We start from the raw sequence: 20,836 nt of genomic DNA on the forward strand, positions 1-20,836 counted from the left end.
TAAATGATTAATTAAACTTACATTAGCAATTCTTGATCATTTCCATCGTTGACTCAGCTTCTCCCGACTCGTGTTTCAGCTACTCGGTCCACCGAAACGCGAGCTCGGAGAAGCGTGGAAAAATTGGCGACGATGGTCTGTATCTAATTCAAAGATCCTTTTGACCAGCTCGAGGCTTGAATGAACACGTTCCGAGGCCCGAAGGTCGGGCCCCCTAGACCTGAGCCCAGAACACAATAGCAGTACAATAAACACGGCCGGGGGATTGCCCGGCCGTGTTTATTGCACCACTCGGCCAAGGCGCCCGCGCCCGAGGCACCGATGATGGGCCAAAATATTGAATTAGATACTTTTTCCAAGATATCTTCACGAGTAAAAGCAGTAAGCAGTGACCGAATTCTATCGAGTTTAGACTTTTCTTAATCGGAAGAACGCCACGAACAGTGATGTGATCAGACCCACCGTAACTCGCGCATGCGCGGCCAAGACAGTACCGTATCTACAATGACACAGCCGAGCGGCCAGGGCCCTGACGCCTTGAGGCAGTTATTCTGGCGGGAATGTACCAGTGTTATTGGCGGGACGACTGATGGACGAGAGACGATTATGTATTCTTTTGCGTAGTTATTGCAGTGCTCTTTCCCTATCCCATCCTCAAAATAGAGAATAAGTTTCAATTATAAAAGTCTGCGGGGTGCACAAGCTACACGATTTCATCGAAATAGTTACGCTACTGAGGCTGAAATTGCCGCGCATGCGCGAGTTACGGTGGGTCTGATCACATCACTGGCCACTAGGGCTGTGCGAACATCTGCAGAATGCGAGCCGAACTAAGTTCGACTGAGTCGAGCCGAGTCGAGTCGAGTTCTCGCACGAACCGTTCGCTTCGTGCGAGAACTCGACTCGACTCGCACAAGCGAGTCTCGACTCGACTCGACTCGAACTCGGCTCGCATTTTGTGAGCCCGCTTGCAGCTCTACTGGCCACGAACTGGCTCGCGGCACTTTCGCGAGGGCATCACGGAAAAATAAACTAGAGGGTTATTGTTGCTCGCTCGCTTCGCTCGCTCGCGAGTAGGGTTGTTTTTGCTCGCTCGCTTCGCGAGCTCGCGGATAGAACTGCTCTTACGAAAGGGTTAGTGGTACGCATGGCTAGTAGTATCTATAACTATTAATGTTTTTTTTTTATTTGGTGTGTGACTCTCCACGAGCCACACAAAGAACTTCCCGATTCGTTAGTTGCAGTATATTATTATTATTATTAAGTGTACGTTTTCAGGGAAATTCAATAGTTTTCTACTTATCAAAATGTTTGCTATATGGCGTCGCATTAGGGTGCGTTTATAGTTCTTGACTCGCGAGACAGCGGGTCATAAATTTCGAGCGGGGTCGACGGGCCCACTGTGCGAGGCACGAAAAAAGGTCTCTACGGCTTCACGGTTCGTTTAGGTAAACTACCGATAGCTTTCCTTTAAGGCGGTAGGATATCTTCGGAGACCTTTTTTTGTGCCACGCACAGCGGGGGGGGGGGGGCACAGCGGGCACGTCGACCCGCTCGAATTTTATGACCCGCTGTCTCGCGAGACCAAATGTCTCCTCATTATCCGGGTTTGCAGTATTGATCTTGGTTTTCTTCGATACTGTTAATTTAAATTATCCCAAAATATATAAACTGCTCAATTGTGAAACTCTGCTCAGTTCTACATACAACATTTGAAAAGTTCATTTTTCTGATGTTTTAAAATTCAAACATACTTTCTCGTATGTTTGGCCCTGACTTTTATGAATCGTAATCGCTTCAGCAGGAACCACTGGAAATTGACTACGTGTGATTTGATATTTTTCCTCTCTCGACATATTTACTTGATTCAATATTTTTATTATTGGTGTTAAATTTTGATGAATATTTGCATTTTTCATATAATCACGATAACGAGTTCTTACTTTCACTCCTACTCTGGACAATTGAAAATCTAACCACAATATAGACGGAATTTTAGTATTTTCTTGAAAAGTAATCAATTTTAATATTCCGCATGTGTACTCCATTAACCAATCCGTTTTCAACATTAATGTTATTAATAATTATCATATAGTTTATATTAATTTTCAATTTAATCTCAGTTAATAATTCGTTTTGATGTGATTGTTTTTTTTAAAGATTGTAATATACATTTTTTTTGTACTTTCATCGATATTCTTTGAAAATGTATTCTTGGAAGTAGAGATGATTAACTCACTCTTGCATTGGGATAATTTTCGATTATTGTAAGCGGAAACATTAGCGTAAGTTACAAAAAAAAATTTTTTTTTAAATTTAAAAAATGAAAAAAAAATTTTTTGTGTAATTACGTTTGTTTCTTCGGTGGAAACTTTCCGTTCTCTCGTATAAATTGCATTGTAGAATCAACTCCTTTCGAAAAAAACTAAAAATCTAAAAAACCGCTTGACCAATATGGACCAAAATCTAATCAGCTCTAAGTTACAACGGGGCACATCGATTGCATCATTCATCATTCTGATCGGGTTGTTACTTTTTCAGAAAACGTTAACGAAAAATTTGATACCATAGAAACAGACATACGCGCACGCACCTGCACGCACACACACACACACACACACACACACACACCACACACGAACATTTTTATAAAAATAGTCTAAAATGACTCGAATGACCATGAAACGTGAAATCTGCTAAAAAATCGATTTTCGATTTTCGGGGTCATTACAATAACTTCCCTATAAAATCGGGAAGTTAACAAGTTCAGGATTCACTTGTCAGGGGTTTCATGCCGAGCTACCTGGCTGGCCGGAGGATCGCCCGGCCGTGTTTATTGCACCACTCGGCCTAGGCGGCCGAGGCACCGATGATGGGCAAAAATATTGAATTAGATACTTTTTCCAAGATATCTTCACGACCCGTGAAGCCAGGTAGCTCGGCATGAAACCCCTGACAAGTAAATCCTGAACTTGTTTATTTTTCCGTGATGCCCTCACGAAAGTGCCACGAGCCAGTTCGTGGCGTTCTTCCGATTAAGAAAAGTCTAAACTCGATAGAATTCGGCCAGTACTTACTGCTTTTACTCGTGAAGATATCTTGGAAAAAGTATCCAATTAAATATTTTTGCCCATCATCGGGGCCTCGGGCGCCTAGGCCAAGTGGTGCAATAAACACGGCCGAGCAATCCCCCGGCCCTCGGGCCTCGGAACGTGTTCATTCAAGCCTCGACCTGGTCAAAAGGATCTTGAAGGATCCGAAAGGATTTTTGAATTAGATACAGAAACTAGTTACAAATGTATCCGTAACTTCGGATCCTTCTGCTTCGGATACAAAAGTATCTAATTAAACGTCGGATACAAGTTACTTTTGTAACTATATCTTCAAGAGTAACTAAATAAAAATTTTGTATCTATTATTCGTGATCCGAAATTTTTTGCCCAATTCTGTTTAGAAGGCATATCTTAAATTTTCATTATAGGCACAGATAAAAAAGTTAAAAATCGTAACCTGTACATTTATTTTCGAAATTCCAAGCAATAGTAATTTAAAAAAAAATTTCTTATACATTATCTATTAAAGTGACTTTTCTAACATCTTAAAAAAAATCCATTTTTCGTAAATCCATTCCAATATGTCCACCATGGAGATAGAAGAAAAGTCAAAGAGTCGCTGCCACACGGTGTGCGAGTTGATGGGAAAACCCCAAGATGAATTGTGCAGCTCTCAACTGACCGTGGAGGTCTGCAAAGTATATGTATAACACATCATTGCTATTGAGGCATAGAAAGATGTCCGAGTCATTCTTCGTGGCACCGACAATAAAATAATAAAGAACCATTCTTGACACAGTGCGCTGGTAAAGGACGATTTCATTCCATTCAAGATTTCACTCAATTTTTAGAGACGTACCTGGCTACACGTGGCTACTTGGGCATTTACGCCTCGATATGAAATCTGTATTTCTTCGAATTCTTCCAGGTTTTTTATTTTTTACAACTAGAGTTTGCAACTAAAAGATTGGAAAAAATTAAAATACTTCTATCATTATATTTAATTTATATTGATTAGAGATTTGTATATTAGATCTATATCTTAGTTACATACAGTGACTCCCATTAATATTCGGACGCTCTAAAAAACGCGATAATCTTTTTAATATTGGACTATACGATTCAAACTTTTTTCGAAAGCTAGAGCACTTAGTTCACTACAGGATGTGAAAAGAAATTTTTTCGAAAATTGCAATTGGTCGGAATTGTAGAGAAAATTCTAAAAGATCCATTTTACAACTTTTTTATGTGGGCCTATATTGAAAATTTAAAAAATGCGTTTTGTAGATCTGTTTCAATTAAACATATCCTGAAAATTTCGTCAAAATCGGTCGACGTTGCAATGAGCTACAAGCGTTTAAAGATGGTAAAAATTGCAGATTTTCACGATTTTCGGCCTATAACAGCAGTAAATCTAAGAATTCTTACATCTTTCGATGACTGTCATTTTTCCCCGCATCAACCGATTTCGATGAAACTTTCACAATGCATATAACCCACACAGATCTACAAAACATATTTTTCAAAACTTCAATATAGGCCCGCATAAAAAAATTGTAAAATGCAACATTTAGTATTTCCTCTACAATTCCGGTCAAATGCAATTTTTGAAAAAATTTCTTTTCGCATCCTGTAGTGAACTAATTGCTCTAGCGTTCCAAAAAAGTTCAAATCGCATAGTCCAATATTTAAAAAGTTACGGTGTTTTTAAGAGTGTCCGAATATTAGTGGGAGTCACTGTATTTTATATAAAGTAGGTTATTGTCCGGACTGAGTGTGGAGACGGGTTTTTGTCCGGACTGAGTGTGGAGACGGGTTCTTGTCCGGACTGAGTGTGGAGACGGATTCTTGTCCGGACTGAGTGTGGAGACGGGTTCTTGTCCGGACTGAGTGTGGAGACGGATTCTTGTCCGGACTGAGTGTGGAGACGGGTTCTTTCCGGACTGAGTGTGGAGACGGGAGCTGATCCAGGCCACCGACGAGATACTGTTAAAGACTGCCAGCCTTATGGGAGTTGGCGGGACTCGAATTTTTCGGTATTTCTTACGCCCTCTAGGATATATTTTAGCTCCATCCAGAGAAACAGAAGGCCAACGACGGCATTTTGTCGGTAAAGAAGACCACTGAGGAGATTCTCGTCGCGATGCATCGGTGTGAATGCGAATTATTACGAAACTATATCGATTATTATTAAATGTTACATTCTCCGCCATATTTCAGACGATGTTTTGGCACTATTTTAGCACTATTTAGAACTTTTAGCGATGTGGTATATCAGATCACTGTAACTTTCACGTTATCCCCGCGCCCGTTGCGCCCGGTTACCGGGCTCGCTGAATAGCACAGGGGCTGGCAGTCTTTAATAGTATCTCGTCGGTGCGTGAGCACTCTCATATACTTTCTGCCTGTATCTCGATCGGGAGGGTAGTTATGGGGTAAAATCGAAAAATCAGTTTTTGGCCTATTTTCCCTAGTTAATGACGTTTAGAAATTCTGAGAAAAATCTGACACATGTCAAGAACTCCTAATACATACTTTGCAATTGGTTTCAGATTTTTTAAATGAAAATCCTGCTTGTAAAAAATAAAAACCTCAAAAAAATCGAAAAAATGCAGAGTTCACATGGAAGTTCTAGAGTGACAACATTTATATTTTTTACAGTAGCGGTATATTGTTATAAGTATTGTTCGTGAATTTTTTTCAGATTTTTTGGTTTGGTGCGCTGTTGTTAAAAAGATAAAAACCGATTTTTTCGACGTTTTTTCCGCGAAGAACTAAGCCAACCTTAAAATTATTACGTTCTATTGTTTTTACGATTGGATTAGTAGTGGTTCACACCGATATACCCGACCCGGAATCAAATTACGCGGTGTTCATAGAATATTTACTGTAGGTGGATAGATAACAGAAAAGATAGTTACCCTGTTCAGTGTAGATGGCGCGAGATGTACATTTTTCTCGACGCGGCGCGGCGTCTCGGTTTCCATGGCGACGGGGTATAGGAAAGCGGGAGAAGCCCGATCTACTCGGGAGAAGAGTTCGTAGAGCGCTGTGTTCTGTTATGGTTCTAATATAGTGGGGAGGGGGTCAATGTTCGGCGTACGATCGATCGGGATTGGCTTATCCGTTGGAGCCTCGGCCAATCGGAGCGCGCGTTGCGCCCTTGCGCGAAAGTTTGCCGCACGAGAGATGCCACTGAGGCCAGTTTGCTGGTGCAAGCTTTAGAGGCGCGGTTGTTGGCTGTGTCAGCCGGTTCGCGCTTACATAGTGTTTTCGCCTCGCCGTTTTTTCGTTGCTCGTGAACCAAAGACAGTCGTCGGGAACGTGTCGACAGGAACGGAGAGATCCGTGCGTGCCGCGTGTGCTCGTTTGTTGTGCTCTATCAACCTGTGTCGAGGAGATCCGCTGGAAAACTCGAGGAGGACTGCGCCGAAGGAGCTCGAATCGTGCGGAGCACCAACCACGGTATGTCACCTGTCACTTTCATCCCCTATCTCGTGATTAATTCGCGGATGTTATTGATTGGTATCGTGCTCTGGATCGGTATGTGCGTGCGTGCGTGCGTGCGTGCGTACAGACGTCCGCACGAAATGTCGTAGCTCTTCCTCGTCGAAATCCACGGCGAAGGAAAATGGAGTACGTTGGGGTAGTTTTTTCAGCACCTTTGACGTTTCACGTTCGACCAACGAGAAACATAACCACACCACGGTGTGTGCCGCATACTCTCGTCGCTTAATTTATTATAATCCTTTAACCCTTATCCCGGGTACCCATTTACTGTATTTCTTTCGACAACTTATCGACAGACAGCGGATCTTTATTCATTTATGAAGAAATTGGTTGGGGAAGTATAAAACAGTAAAAGATTGAAGAAACTCAGGGATGTCGTAACATTGCTTTTAACACTAGATTTACGCAGGTCTAGAAATAACTATTTCCCATCATTTTGTAAATATAACAAGAATCTGTTTATTCAAATTTTTTGCCTCATTTTTCCAATAGTATACAATATTGAAAATAATAATCGCAAATTAAGAATATTAGAACGTAAACCAATTTTTATGTTATTCCTGTTTTCCACAATCAATTCAAAACATTTTTATTTCGCATAAAGATCCGCTGTCTACTTATGAATGTTCCTCTAAAAATATCACAAAATTTCTCTGAACGTCTAATATATCAATTTACAGCCTTAAAATGAGAATTTCTGCAAATACGTTAAACACAACAGGTTTTAAACAATTTACATATTTTGGTTGGTCACACAAGGGTTAATCAGCGTTATTAACGCTCGATGAAATTCAAGTGCAGCACTGTTTTCCTGGGACTAGTTAAAGAATTATGGGCGAACTCCAGCTAGCACCGTCTATAATTAGTTTCGTATGGAAATTTATGGTAGGCGATTATTGCTATCGATTTGAATACAGTGTCGGGTATCAAGGCTCGTACAACGTGGTTTGACCAGTTTCCCGTCGAAAGAATGTTCCTATTCGGACGGAAACGTGTTGCTCGTGCCGGATACCGAAAATAACTATGGCACGGTCCGTTTTAGCGCGAACGGTTACCCCGGATTAGTGCGAGTCTGCTCTAGAACAATCTTTTTCCTTGTTTCCCTCGACCGATACTCTTCGTCGAAACGATAGCAATCGTAATACAACACGTTCATTACAGATTCATTTACCAAACATAGATGTTTATAGTAAACAATATCGTACTAACAAAGTTACCTCTCGATTGGAAATGTTGGTAATTATTTACAAAAGTACCATCCTCTCCGATTTTGATGAAATTTATATATGTTATAGATATGGACATTTTGAACAACTTTTTCCTTTTCCAATATAGGGGGGTCGCTTTTAGTTTTCGAGATATTTGCAAAAAACTATCGCGAATACTGTATTGAATTTTTCGCATTTCTGGACGCTCCGCAGCAACGTAGACCTGTTTAGGTGCGGCGTTTGTTTACATTTTGACGCTGTAGAGATAAGAGAGAAAACAGGGGGGGGGCGGAAAGGGTCAGCATGACACCACACACACCCACAGAGTGTTTCTGAGCGGACAACCCGAAAAATCCATTTTCTGTTTATTTTTTTTTGGTTTGTAAGGTGAGCTTTCAGTTTTGAAAGACTGCTCCTATAAGTATTTCCGTATGCGTGATCGGGCCGGCCCTCTCCGCCCCCCACCACCTAACCCTAACTAATTCTGATCGCATAATCTTTTCATTCTATATAGCGGTCATACAGAATTTGAACTAGTAATGGAAAAATCATGCGATCGGAATTAGTTAGGGTTAGGCAGTGGGGCGGAGAGAGCCGGCCTAACGGCCAACCACGCATACGAATATCCAGACGCTCTACAGCGTCAAAATGTAAAAAAACGCCGCACCGAAACAGTCTACGTTGCAGCGGAGCGTTCAGGAATACGAAAAATTCAATACAGTATTCGCGATAGTTTTTTGCAAATATCTCGAAAACTAAAAGCGACCCCCCTATATTGGAAAAGGAAAAAGTTGTTTAGAATGTGTTGCTGCATAACATATATAAATTTCATCAAAATCGGAGAGGATGGTACTTTTGTAAATAATTACCGAAATGTTCTCCTGGTAAAAATGAGTATAAACACGCCCCACCAATCGAACGACGCGAGGGCGAGGCGTCCTCGGTTTACTGAGAAATGTCTCGACGGTAAACCGATCTCGTTGTTGTTATCGGATTTCTACCGTGTTTCGGCTCATTTTAATCCGGAGAACATCACGAATTGATTGATGGCACTCTTGCAGCGAGAACAAGTTTAAGTAATTGTTATTGTATTTTGGAGGGTAATTCGCGTATCTCGGAGAAATGGAACTGCCCTTGACGATGCATCGCGATGGCAGGACGCGGCACGACGCACACTGGGCTAAACCGACGAAATCTGTGTCAAAATCAAAAAACTTTCGATAGAAATGAGGTAGAGCGATGAAATTTTTTTATAAAATTAAAGCTGAAACTTTGCCGAATATGGGAAAAATAGGAAGATTATGGTACGAACGTTTTTTAACCTTGAGAAAATTCGTTAAACATGTAGAATTTCAAGAAATCGATTTTGCAATATCCTGAGGTCGTAGACAAATTTTGAAACCAGATTTGAAATCGGCGTGAAAAAATCTACGAGAAATGATGTGTCGCATGTTAAAAAAAAATTTTTCCGCGCGTGGTATTGGAAAAACCACAATTTTCTTGAAGTTGTGCAAGTTTAACGAATTATTTCAAGGTTAAAAAACGTTCGCACCACAATCTTCACCCTAATTTTTTGAGATAAATTCGAAAATATCCGCAAAAATTGGTGCAAAAGTAGTGTCTCTCCGTCTTTAATCATTGTTTAAACATGTTTAAACAATCATAATGTATTAATATTGGATATCACTGTATTCGGGAAAGTCTACAGAATCTTTTGCTGTAAAGAACAATACAATATCTTTTATAATAACATCACAATATTTGTTTAAAGTTGAAAAATATGTCTTTTTTTTAAACTCCATTTTCTCAAAAACTGGACGTATAGGAAAAAAATTAAAACGAGATTCGGAATCAGCGCGGAAAACTCTATAAGAATCGCATAGTGGGAATCGAAATACTTTTTGGCTGTTGGACAGTGATTATTTATTATTTGGATCGAGGTGGAAATCAAATAAATAGTTTTTGGTCTTCTCTTATTTCTTGTACATATTTTGTATACATACGATGTGAACACGTGCGCGTTTTTTGTGTGTATGGCAACCTTTTCAGGTATATCGCCAGTGGTCGGGCCCATCCGGAGGGTCTAGCTGCCTATAAAAGAATACAATTTAATTTATTATTTGTCAATACAAATATTATTGAAATTGTATGTCTAAATAACAATTAATTTTATTATTTCAAATAATTCATTTAGACTTGCTCAAATAATAAATAATTATTTTGCTTTTTATTTGAATATCCAAATAACGAATAACTTGTTATTTAAATTTTTATTTAAATTATTATTTGTTTCAATAAATTTACTTATTCTCCAACACTGGCCATATGGCATCATTTAGTTTAAGGTGACATTTGCGTTTAACTATTTGCACTCGAATGGCGACTCAGAGGCGACAATAAAAATTGTCATACCATTATTCAAAACAGTTTTAATATTATTAAATTCGTCTGTATACTATAAATTGCAAAACGCTCGACTGTTATATGAGAAATCAGGTTCAAATCAATGTGCACAATGTAAAAATACGACTGTATTCTATAAATTGCAAAATGCTCGACTGTCTGTCATTTGTGAAAACAGGTTCAATTCAATGTGTACAACATAAAAATTCGTCTATATTCTATAAATTGCAAAAAGCTCAACTGTTATATACAATAAAACAGGTTCAATTTGACGTGCACAACATAAAAATTCGTCTATATTCTATAAATTCCAAAAAGTTCAACTGTTATACAAGAAAACAGGTTCAATTTGACGTGCACAACATAAAAATTCGTCTATATTCTATAAATTGCAAAAAGCTCACCTGTTATTTGAGAAAACAGGTTCAATTCAATGTGTACAATATAAAAATTCGTCCTTATTCTATAAATTCCAAAAAGCTCGACTGTTATTTGAGAAAACAGGCTCAATTCAATGTGCACAATATACAAATTCGTCTATATTCTATAAATTGCAAGAAGCTTGACTGTTATTTGAGAAAACAGGTTCAATTCGATGTGCACAATCTAAAAAAGATTACATAGAATAAAACTGTTCCTGGTTGAAAGAAACGTTTTGATTGTCGAATGAAAATTGCATCGAATCGAAAGGGTTAAAACGCTAGCGAGAACGACGTCGATCTTCTTCACCGCGGAAGTGGTACGATCACGTTCTCGTTCGGGAATCGATTCGATCTTTTTTCGTATGCACGTTCGATGTCGCGACCGTGTGATTAGAGTCGGTCTAAAATTAGATCGTCTCGTATTTATCCGAGTGGCGCGTTCTCGTGCGATTGTAATCGCCGCGCACTCTCCGGTTCCGCGTATAATTTCGAGCGACTGCGAGTTGGACGAGCGCTTTTCGAGTTACAGTTGACGCACATATTGACGGGGATGCTGTGCCCAAACGTACCCCAAAACAGCGGGTCTCGATTTACTTCTATTATTCCCCTGTGATTGGGGATGTTGACTATTTATCAAAGTTTAACTCGTTACACTACGACGTACATATTTTACGGTTCCCAGTGATTTAGAGCAGTGAAGTACTTCGTAATTTTCTACAAAAGGAGAAAATTCGTATCTGTTGTATGCATATATCGCTGCTCCGGAAGTATTGGGTTGGCAAATAAGTTCGTTCGGTTTTTTAGAGTGGGATAAATCACAACAACCGAACGAACTTATTTGCCAACCCAATACAGTGACTGGATACAGTGCGGATCTTTATGCAAAATAAACATTTTCTTCATCAATTATAAGATGCAGGCACCATATAAAAATTTCTTCATATCTTTAACAATTGTAATAAATTGAAAGTAACATATGGATGTTCTTAAATCGTCCTGGTGTTTTTACTGTTTTAAATTACATCCACCCATTTTTGTCATAAATGCATAAAATCCGCAGTCTAATAATGACACAACTGCAAAAATTGAAATTTTACAGGACAAGCAAAAGAAAAATAATTCCAATTTGTCTGAATAGAATGACCTATAGATTTGGTTTAATTCTTCTATGAGAGTAGTTTATAGACATTGTGGGTTATTATCGCTACTTTTAATTTATTTCAATTTATAAAATAATAAATACCAGCGTCACGGTAACCAGTACCATGTAAATACGTCATTGTTCTTCTAAAAATGCGTCGTTATACTTCCGGAGCAGCGATATGTTCTCCAATAGCTGTACACTAACAAAACCAAATTATGTAGAATTTGATTTCGATTTAAAGCAAATTAATAGCATAAAAATTTATTAGACTCCGTTGTGTGTTCGTGTGTTCGTCCAACACGATATTGCAGGGCAAGTGGTTGAGCTATCAACCCTTTGCACTCGGAGCTACTTTTTAAGTTAAAGTTAAGTTAAAGTTAACAGGTTGTTCGGAGCTGTTATTGCGGAGAAGTTTCGAATTCTGGTCGTAGAATTTTCGAATCGTTCCGAGTCGTTCCGAAATCGTCTGCGCGATGAATAATTCATTTTTTACAGTAAACTCCGAAGCGCTTTCAGAAGTTTAACGTATTAATCAGAGCTCCAAGTATTATTGTGGAAAATATGGTAATCTTTGTTGTAGTATGTATGTATGCAGAATTTCTCTGTTGCTTTTACGAGGGACGACCCGTTGACCAGGCAACCGTTTGTAATTGCCCACGTATATAATGAATAATTTAGTTTTTTATTCTAAACTCTTCTATCTCGACGCATTCGCCTGACTGCGACGCCACGCGACGGGGTCGACGTAAGGTTTCTCCGTGTGTAACGCCAGCTGAGAGGCGTCTCTTTACAGTGCAAAGCCAATTTTGCAATTGCGTACCCACGTCCACGGTGACGTAACACAGTCCCTTCCAATTTGTTGTTACATATACGTGTCCCGTTACCGGTTTAATGCCTGTCACGTGGCCGGAAGTATCGAGAAAATGTGCTGCCGCTTTTCGCAAAGCGGTATCATTTTGTTTTACAAATGATTTCGCTGATGGAACGACACGCTTCGAATTTCTCAGTTATTTACGCGTATAATTAGCTCCAGGAAGCAGAGCGATAGCGCTCGCGTAAGGTTGTTTCTCGATTTGCGTTGCATAATTCACTGATTGCATTATCTCTTCTCGCTCATTATGCAAGCGACATTCGACCGAGATTCGGCAGGGTCATTTTTTCACTGTTCCTTAGAGGACACTGTCTTTCCAATTTTGTGAATTTTTACAATTCCTAGCGGTACGGAAATGCGCGCAGTCGATCGAGAGTACATACACGAATCCGTGACAAAGTAATCGGTTTTCCTCGGGGAAATAAACAGTTCCACGCCGAGATAACTGGTTCTAATTTAATTCGCCGCTTCCGGCGCGATGATATCGATATCGATGCTTCAGTTATCGAAAATCGTTTCGGTCCTCTGTGTCGACGCTGCTCATTGTCAGATCCGTTGTTGCAAAAAAACCGTGGCCACACCGACGGTTGCCAAAGTTTTTCCGACCGCGGCGCTCGCGTTCGTTTATTATTTATTCGGTTATTAATTGATAGAGAAGTGAAAACAACCAGTTGCGGTTCGTTCGAAAGACGGTTCTGTTCACGCTTCGTTGTGTATTCATGGTTTTTGTTGGGTGTTTTTGTTCACCGCTGCACTCGTTATCCTGATACATAACAGTACAGACAGGTCGGTTCTTGAGAACCGATGGCACTGAATGATCCTGCGCGACAACATTTTTCAAAAATTTTTCTTTTTAACCCTTAGCACTCGTGTGGTGACTCTGTGAAAGGGAGAGAGGCGCCATTGAAAAATGCTGTACCATTATTTCAAATATTGTTTACATTATTATTTATTCATTATTAGAGGGGAGTTGTTGCTCGCTCGCTTCGCGAGCTTCGCGAGTAGGGTGTCGATAATTTAAGTTTCTATTGAAATATCGATTAAAAGCTGCGACGTTCTATTGAAATATTGATTAAAAGCTACAACGTTCGTTTTTTTGTTGTATTGAAATATGATTCTAAAAGCACTTTTAGTTTTTCCCGAATTTTCCATTTTTCCGTGATACTTTTCCAATTTTTCTTATCCTATAACCTAGTTCGGACTAATACGAACATTAAAAAAAAAGAATTAGCCAAATCGGTTCAGCCGTTCCAGGGCCGGCGTGACTTTTTGCGGGGCCCGGTTCAAAAATTGCGCGGGGCCAGAACACACATTCAAATCCTATACTTAAATTTCACAATAAGGAATTATTTATTATAAGTACAAAGGATGTTACATATATTTTTTGTAAGATAAATATTATATAATTTTTCTCGCTTTTTCCGCCGCAAAATCTTTGATTCCGTTATCAAAATTGATTGAGTTTGCTACTTCGCTTTCTATTGAAAGAATTGCCAGAGATCGGTCATATCTAAATCGTAAATCGGTCTTGGCTTATAGATGATCGAAGATAACTTTTTATTAGTTTCAACCGCGAGAGAGAGAGAAACTACGTTCAGCTGAAGCCACGGTTACTGGAGTAGTTAACATTATTTGTAACGGCGCACAGTGGGGTATTTCGCTGAAAAACGGGAATAAAATATTGTAGCGTTATTTATGGGCTCACGGTCACAAATAAGTAGGTCGTTGGATTCGTCTTGACGCCAGCTGTAAGATTATGAAATAAAAATTGTACTTTAACATTTAAAAAATCAAAATAATTCTTATTTTTTGGCGAAAAAAATTTTTTTTTTAAATTTTAAATATATAATTTTGTACATGTTTCAATACTGTTCAACTTTTATTGGAACCATTTTGTCGTCAAATTATCCGAACTCTTGAAAAGTAGTGATAATGGAATGCTTTGATTACTATGTATGTACTGAGTTGAGATAGGTGTACAAACTCTTCACAGATTTTATTCTGTTATCATCTAAATTAGTATTGTTATTAATATTTCAACATTACCAATCATTCTGTAAGTTTTTTTTCGATTTCAAAACTTTATTGACGATTTTGGTATACAATTGAGCTGAATTGAGCACTCCTTCTGGTACCATTACACTCGGAAGCTTTGCGATCATAGTCCAACAAAAAAATCTTCCGAATTTTTCCGAATTCGAGAGTTATAACTAATTTAAGTAGAAATGAGCATGGAAAGTCGCAGGGTACGCGTAGTACACCTGCACCGCAAACTCTCGCGGTCTAACGGAAAACTAAAATATAACATACTGCAAGGAAACGATTGAATCGAAGGCTTCTTTGCAGCAACAATGTAAACAAAGATCCTCGTAAGATCTCGTAGAGAATCGGGCGAAGGCGTTCGACCGCGAGAGTTTGCGGTGCAGGTGTATGTACTACGCGTACCCTGCGACTTTCCATGCTCATTTCTACTTAAATTAGTTATAACTCTCGAATTCGGAAAAATTCGGAAGATTTTTTTGTTGGACTATGATCGCAAAGCTTCATAGAGTGTAATGGTACCAGAAGGAGTGCTCAATTCAGCTCAATTGTATACCAAAATCGTCAATAAAGTTTTGAAATCGAAAAAAAAACTTACAGAATGATTGGTAATGTTGAAATATTAATAACAATACTAATTTACATGATAACAGAATAAAATCTGTGAAGAGTTTGTACACCTATCTCAACTCAGTACATACATACTAATCAAAGCATTCCATTATCACTACTTTTCAAGAGTTCGGATAATCTGACGACAAAATGGTTCCAATAAAAGTTGAACAGTATTGAAACATGTACAAAATTATATATTTAAAATTTTAAAAAAAAAATTTTTTCGCCAAAAAATAAGAATTATTTTTATTTTTTAAATGTTAAAGTACAATTTTTATTTCATAATCTTATAGCTGGCGTCAAGACGAATCCAACGACCTACTTATTTGTGACCGTGAGCCCATAAATAACGCTACAATATTTTATTCCCGTTTTTCAGCGAAATACCCCACTGTGCGGCGCACCGTGGTCATCGCAATCGCTTACATGGGACATTACCCAACTTGAAGATACCCATTTTACTGATATACTTATAAGAATATTGGTACATTAAAGAAATGCAAGTCATATTTTTCGCATCCATAATTCGCTTTCAAGAGTCAAAAAATTCAATGAAAGTACAAAATCTGTAATACATATATGACTTCCGCAAAAAACTATTGATATAGTTTAATTTCTCGTAAAAAGTACATTTCTCTGAAAGCGTTTGGACTTTTTTATCTGAAATAGTTTCCAGGATATATGGACTTTATGCAGTTACATTGAACTTTGATGATTTTTGAAAAGAATGTCTTGCATCTTAAAATTAAAAATCGGTGTTTTCTAATTGGGTAATTTCTTTAACGCCTAATGTCCCGTGTTGCAGACGTATCAACGTTTGATATCAACATTTAATGTCAACGTCTGCAACACGCTGCAACGAAATATTTCAATGCAAAGACGGGAGAGAAAATCTTGCACTCATGTCAGTGTGCAGCAAGTTGTCATCGATTAGTGGATTATGCGAGTGCATTTTCCACACACACCCGAATATTCAATCTACCATACAGGGGATCCTGCAAACTGTCTGATGAGTTTTCGTAGACCGCGGGGCCTTTTAAAACGCGAGGCCGGGTTCCGGTGAACGCGCTGAACCTGCCTCGCGCCGGCCCTGAGCCGTTCTCAAGTGATGCGCTTACCAACGAACAGCATTTGATTTTTATTTATATGTATAGATGTATAGATAAACGGACCGAAGCCCTCTTACATAAATGTTTACAATAGAAAACAATAAAGGACTACTCGTATAATAACATGGAAGGGACATGCACAAAAACTAATGGTACTAACTATACGGTATTATCCTATAATTCTGCGTAATTGTTTTTTAAACATGTGCAAAGACTTGATGGAAAAATCAATACGATTATACAGAGTGCTAAAGTCTGCAATAATGCGATTTATATTGGATTAATTAATCCATAGGTAGATGTAGCTTTAAGGGTTTGAAAACCTGCTAGAGATCTCAAAGCACGTTCAGGTGCGTAAAAATTGATTTGCATAAGGAGAGAGGGACAATCTATATGGTTATTAATTAAATTCAAAATAAAGCTCTGGTCGGATACTCTTCTGTGAGCAGACAATGTTCCCAACTAACAAGTATTTAATCGTTAACCGCAATTAACGACTAAACTAGGAGATGAATTGTTAATTGCGATTAACGATTGAAGTAGAAATTTAGTCGTCAATCGTCGATTAAATTTTTGCCCAACTCTGTTATGAGTAGACTACGGATTCTTTATGCATTTATAGGAAAATTGAGTAGACGAAATTGAAAATTGTAGGTAAATTTTGAAAATTGAAGATATCAATATACAGTGGCTCACGAAAGTATTCGAACGCCCTTTAAAACAGAATAACTTTTTTATAATTGTAACAAACGACCTGATTTTTTATAATCAATTCGAAGCACTGGTTTATGAAATGATGTGCAAAAAAGATTTTCCAAAAAATTATAATTTACAAAGTTACATGCAGAAATAAAAAAGGCATTTTTTTAACTTTTTTATTAGGGCCCTTAAAGAAAATTTAAAATACATGTTTTGTAGATTTATGTCAGTTAATACACATGCTGAAAATTTCGTCAAAATCGATTAACATACACACGAGCTACAAGCGATTAAAAATGTTGAAAATCGTAGTTTTACACGATTTTTGATCAGTTTCTGCTTAAAATCCACAAAATCGTACATCTTTCGATGCGTGTCGTTTTTTCCTGCGTCAACCGATTTCGATGAAATTTTCAGCATGTGTATAACTAACATAGATCTACAAAACATATATTTTAAATGTTCATTAAGGGCCCTAATAAAAATGTTAAAAAAATGCCTTTTTTATTTTTGCATGTAACTTTGTAAATTATAATTTTTTGGAAAATCTTTTTTGCATATCATTTCATAAACCAGTGCTTCTAATTGATTATAAAAAATCAGGTCATTTGTTACAATTATAAAAAAGTTATTCTGCTTTAAAGGGCGTTCGAATACTTTCGTGAGCCACTGTATATGATTTCTATTCTATTCTATTAAAATTATTAAAGGAAGAAAGAACATTCTATTTGGTTTCTATTTCTTGCAATCGACGCAGATAATTTTTATTTTGCATAAAGATCCGCAGTCTAGTTATGAGGTGTAACACCAATTTGGTAGACGGAATTATTCTAGCTAGGAAGAAATGTTTAATTTTCCAGTAGAAATAGCTCCGAGTGCAAAGGGTTGTACAGCGAGTGTCATCCGAATTTTACCCAATTATTTTTCATCTCGATACATTTGCACCGGGTCGCTTTCGACACAGTTGCACGACGAATTTGCAACAGTTCGGAAAGTTACGTTATTTTCACCATTAGTGCTGTGGAGGGGGTTGAAATGTAACACCCTGCGCAAGAGATCCGCGAGAAGGGTGCAGAGCACAAGACGAAGAATTCGTCCACGGACGAGGCGGCGCACAGTGGTCGGAACGTATAGGGAAAATGGAAAAAACTTCATAACTTCGGCAATTCTCAATATTTTTGAATAATTCTTTTTTTTATTGCTTCTCAATCTTCAAACTTCTCATATTATCAAACGAAATATTAAACAATGAACTTAATATAATTGTTTATACATAATATTGTTTATTACATTACGAACTCTTATTTCAGCATACTAAAATTGAATACTTGAAATAGTATTAAGCAAACAGACTAGAAATAGAATTAAACAAACAAACTTCAAATAGTATTAAACAAACAAACTTTAAATAGTATTAGACAAACAAACTTGAAATAGTATTAATCAAAAAGCTTAATATCATTTTGTATACATAATATTACGAATAATATTATTAACGAATAGTATTATATTAGTATAATAATATTTACATAATATACATGAACACTATTTCAATAGAGACTGCGCTTGTTCAGTAAGTGGCAGTGATTTGGTCTTCGGTTCTGGTCTTAAAAGATTAATGTATGGATCCGAAGTTATTAAAAGCATGTGTAACATGTCCTCATTTGTTGCTAAACGAGATCACTTTCTGGTGTGGTGTATTCTATAGTATCTGTAATGTTTATTCCTACCCTCCTGGGCCTCTTCCGACAGCGAACCCCTATGGGATCCGTGCCTATGCATGGATATCTCTATCCATCGTATTTAGAAAAAAATACTTCCAATGAAATTTGTATGGTTTTCAAACAGCTAAGACGCAGAAAGTTAAACATCTTAGACTTGTAGAACCGGCAAGAAAATATTTAAACATATTCTAAGAATATGCTAAGAAAATTGGTATCCCAAAAAACTCGTTTATTGTTAGAACATTAAAACATCAGATTCTTCTCTAATACACTAGATGATTACATTTTTTGTAATCGCAGTGGTTTTCAAATTAAATTTTGTATCTATTTTATATACCCATACTTTGCTTTCGAAAATTAGTAACTGTATCCTAAAAATTAATTCGAATTAAAAAGTGGATACATACAGTATTTACATATTTACAAAGTATTTACATACACGTGAAATAATCATGGCGATTGATCATTTTGTTGGAATTTATTCCTATGAGAATAACAATTCGGTACAGGGATCATAATCCTTCGAACCGTCTAGCGAAGTGCCGCCCACTTATTCAGGAATCCTGCTTCGTTGCTGAAACTTCATGCGCTCTCAAACTTTAAACGTCAATATCAGCTAAACGTGGAAAAACGTGGCGCTGATTTTTGCAGGACTATTGTGTGATGGTGTCTTCTTTCAAAAGATGCCACTCAGAGAATGTAGGAACGTGTAGCTTTTTTTGTAGAGCTACAGAAAGCAGCTGTAATATGAAATTATACGTATCCTACTTTCGGGCTTTATATTGTTATTTTGGTTGTGAGTTTTCGAAAATTATTAACATCGGGCATAAGCTGAGACTATATACATTTATAATATATAGCATATATGGTTATAAATGTCCTCAAAAATGAAAGAATAACGTCGAGCGTGTGGTTAGAAATCTATAAGAATCCAACTAGAATCTGAGAGGTCTACTTTAGATCTATTTTTCTCCGTTATTAAAGAGAAAAACATAGATCCATTTTCATAGCAAGATACATTGGTTTATGGCCTATCAGGAAATAGTGGTCAATATTTGAAATAACGACTTTCATAATTTAGGGTTTTTTCCTGCTTCCGACCACTGTGCGGCGGGGCGTCGCGTCGGCGGGTGGCGGATGCTTTAATCCCTTCGCCGTGGTTTATCGATTCTCGTCGGCGCAGAATGCATCCCGGTGCATCACTATCAATGCAGCAGACGACGCGCGACCTTGAACGAGTAGGTCGCGAAATCTGAATAAAGGCCGGTCGCGCGGGTGGCGAAGCCCGCGGCGCGGCGTTTTCGCGAGCGTAATCTTCGGATTTCAGCGTGTTCCGCTCGTAAAACCGGCTTTGTTTCGAGATCGTCCGAGTCCTGTCCTGGGTTGTATATCGGTGTCGTTGACGGTCGACGACGCCTTTTACAGTCACCGCCGCGTCGATGCCAACGGACGGGGTAATACATATTTTTACGAGCGCACCAGAAAAGCAATCTCGGAGCCGATTAACACGGGCCGCGAGGCGTCTCTCGGCAACGCCGACGAAGATCGTTAAACGGCTTTTGCTAATCGACGGGTTGCCGCCTCTTTTCCTCGCGCGCGGTTCATCTGCGCGAATGACGCGTTGCGGATAAATTGAAATACTTATTTAAGGAGGATCCCCAATTAGGCTGCCGCCGCTGTTCGTTCGTTCCTGGACTCGCCGCACGGCCAGGTTTACGCCATTATCGATCAAACTGTCCCAGATTCGTGTACTCTTCGCTGCCCGAAGCGGATCTGCGCGATGCTCTCCCGGCTTTTGCACGCCTATACCTCGCCCTTTCTCCGAGGAATTTGCATAATTCACCGGGGAATTATTTATCAATGTCGTTCTGGTATCTGGTCACCGAATTCGAGGCGTTCCTCTTCCTCGTTCACCGCTTGTTTCATGCAATGGACGAACATCGTCCGAGTTTGATCAGTTGATCGGATTGGGACTGATTATGGATTTGGTAGATGGATCAGAGCTACCCTCGTTATTTATTTATTTATTCATTATTGG

General features: G+C 38.4%; 1 protein-coding gene across 2 annotated transcripts in view; it reads left to right on the top strand.

The window, feature by feature from the left end:
* Positions 1-6,242: 6,242 nt before the first annotated feature.
* The window catches only part of LOC143209727 (uncharacterized), a 114,232-nt gene continuing 99,638 nt past the window's right edge, over positions 6,243-20,836 (top strand). For both annotated transcript variants that reach the window (XM_076425792.1, XM_076425794.1), the window contains exon 1: positions 6,243-6,518. The gene's annotated coding sequence lies outside the window, so the exon portion shown is untranslated. The remainder of the gene's footprint in view (positions 6,519-20,836) is intronic.

This window comes from Lasioglossum baleicum, chromosome 6 (assembly GCF_051020765.1).
Source record: "Lasioglossum baleicum chromosome 6, iyLasBale1, whole genome shotgun sequence".
Classification (NCBI taxonomy): domain Eukaryota; kingdom Metazoa; phylum Arthropoda; class Insecta; order Hymenoptera; family Halictidae; genus Lasioglossum; species Lasioglossum baleicum.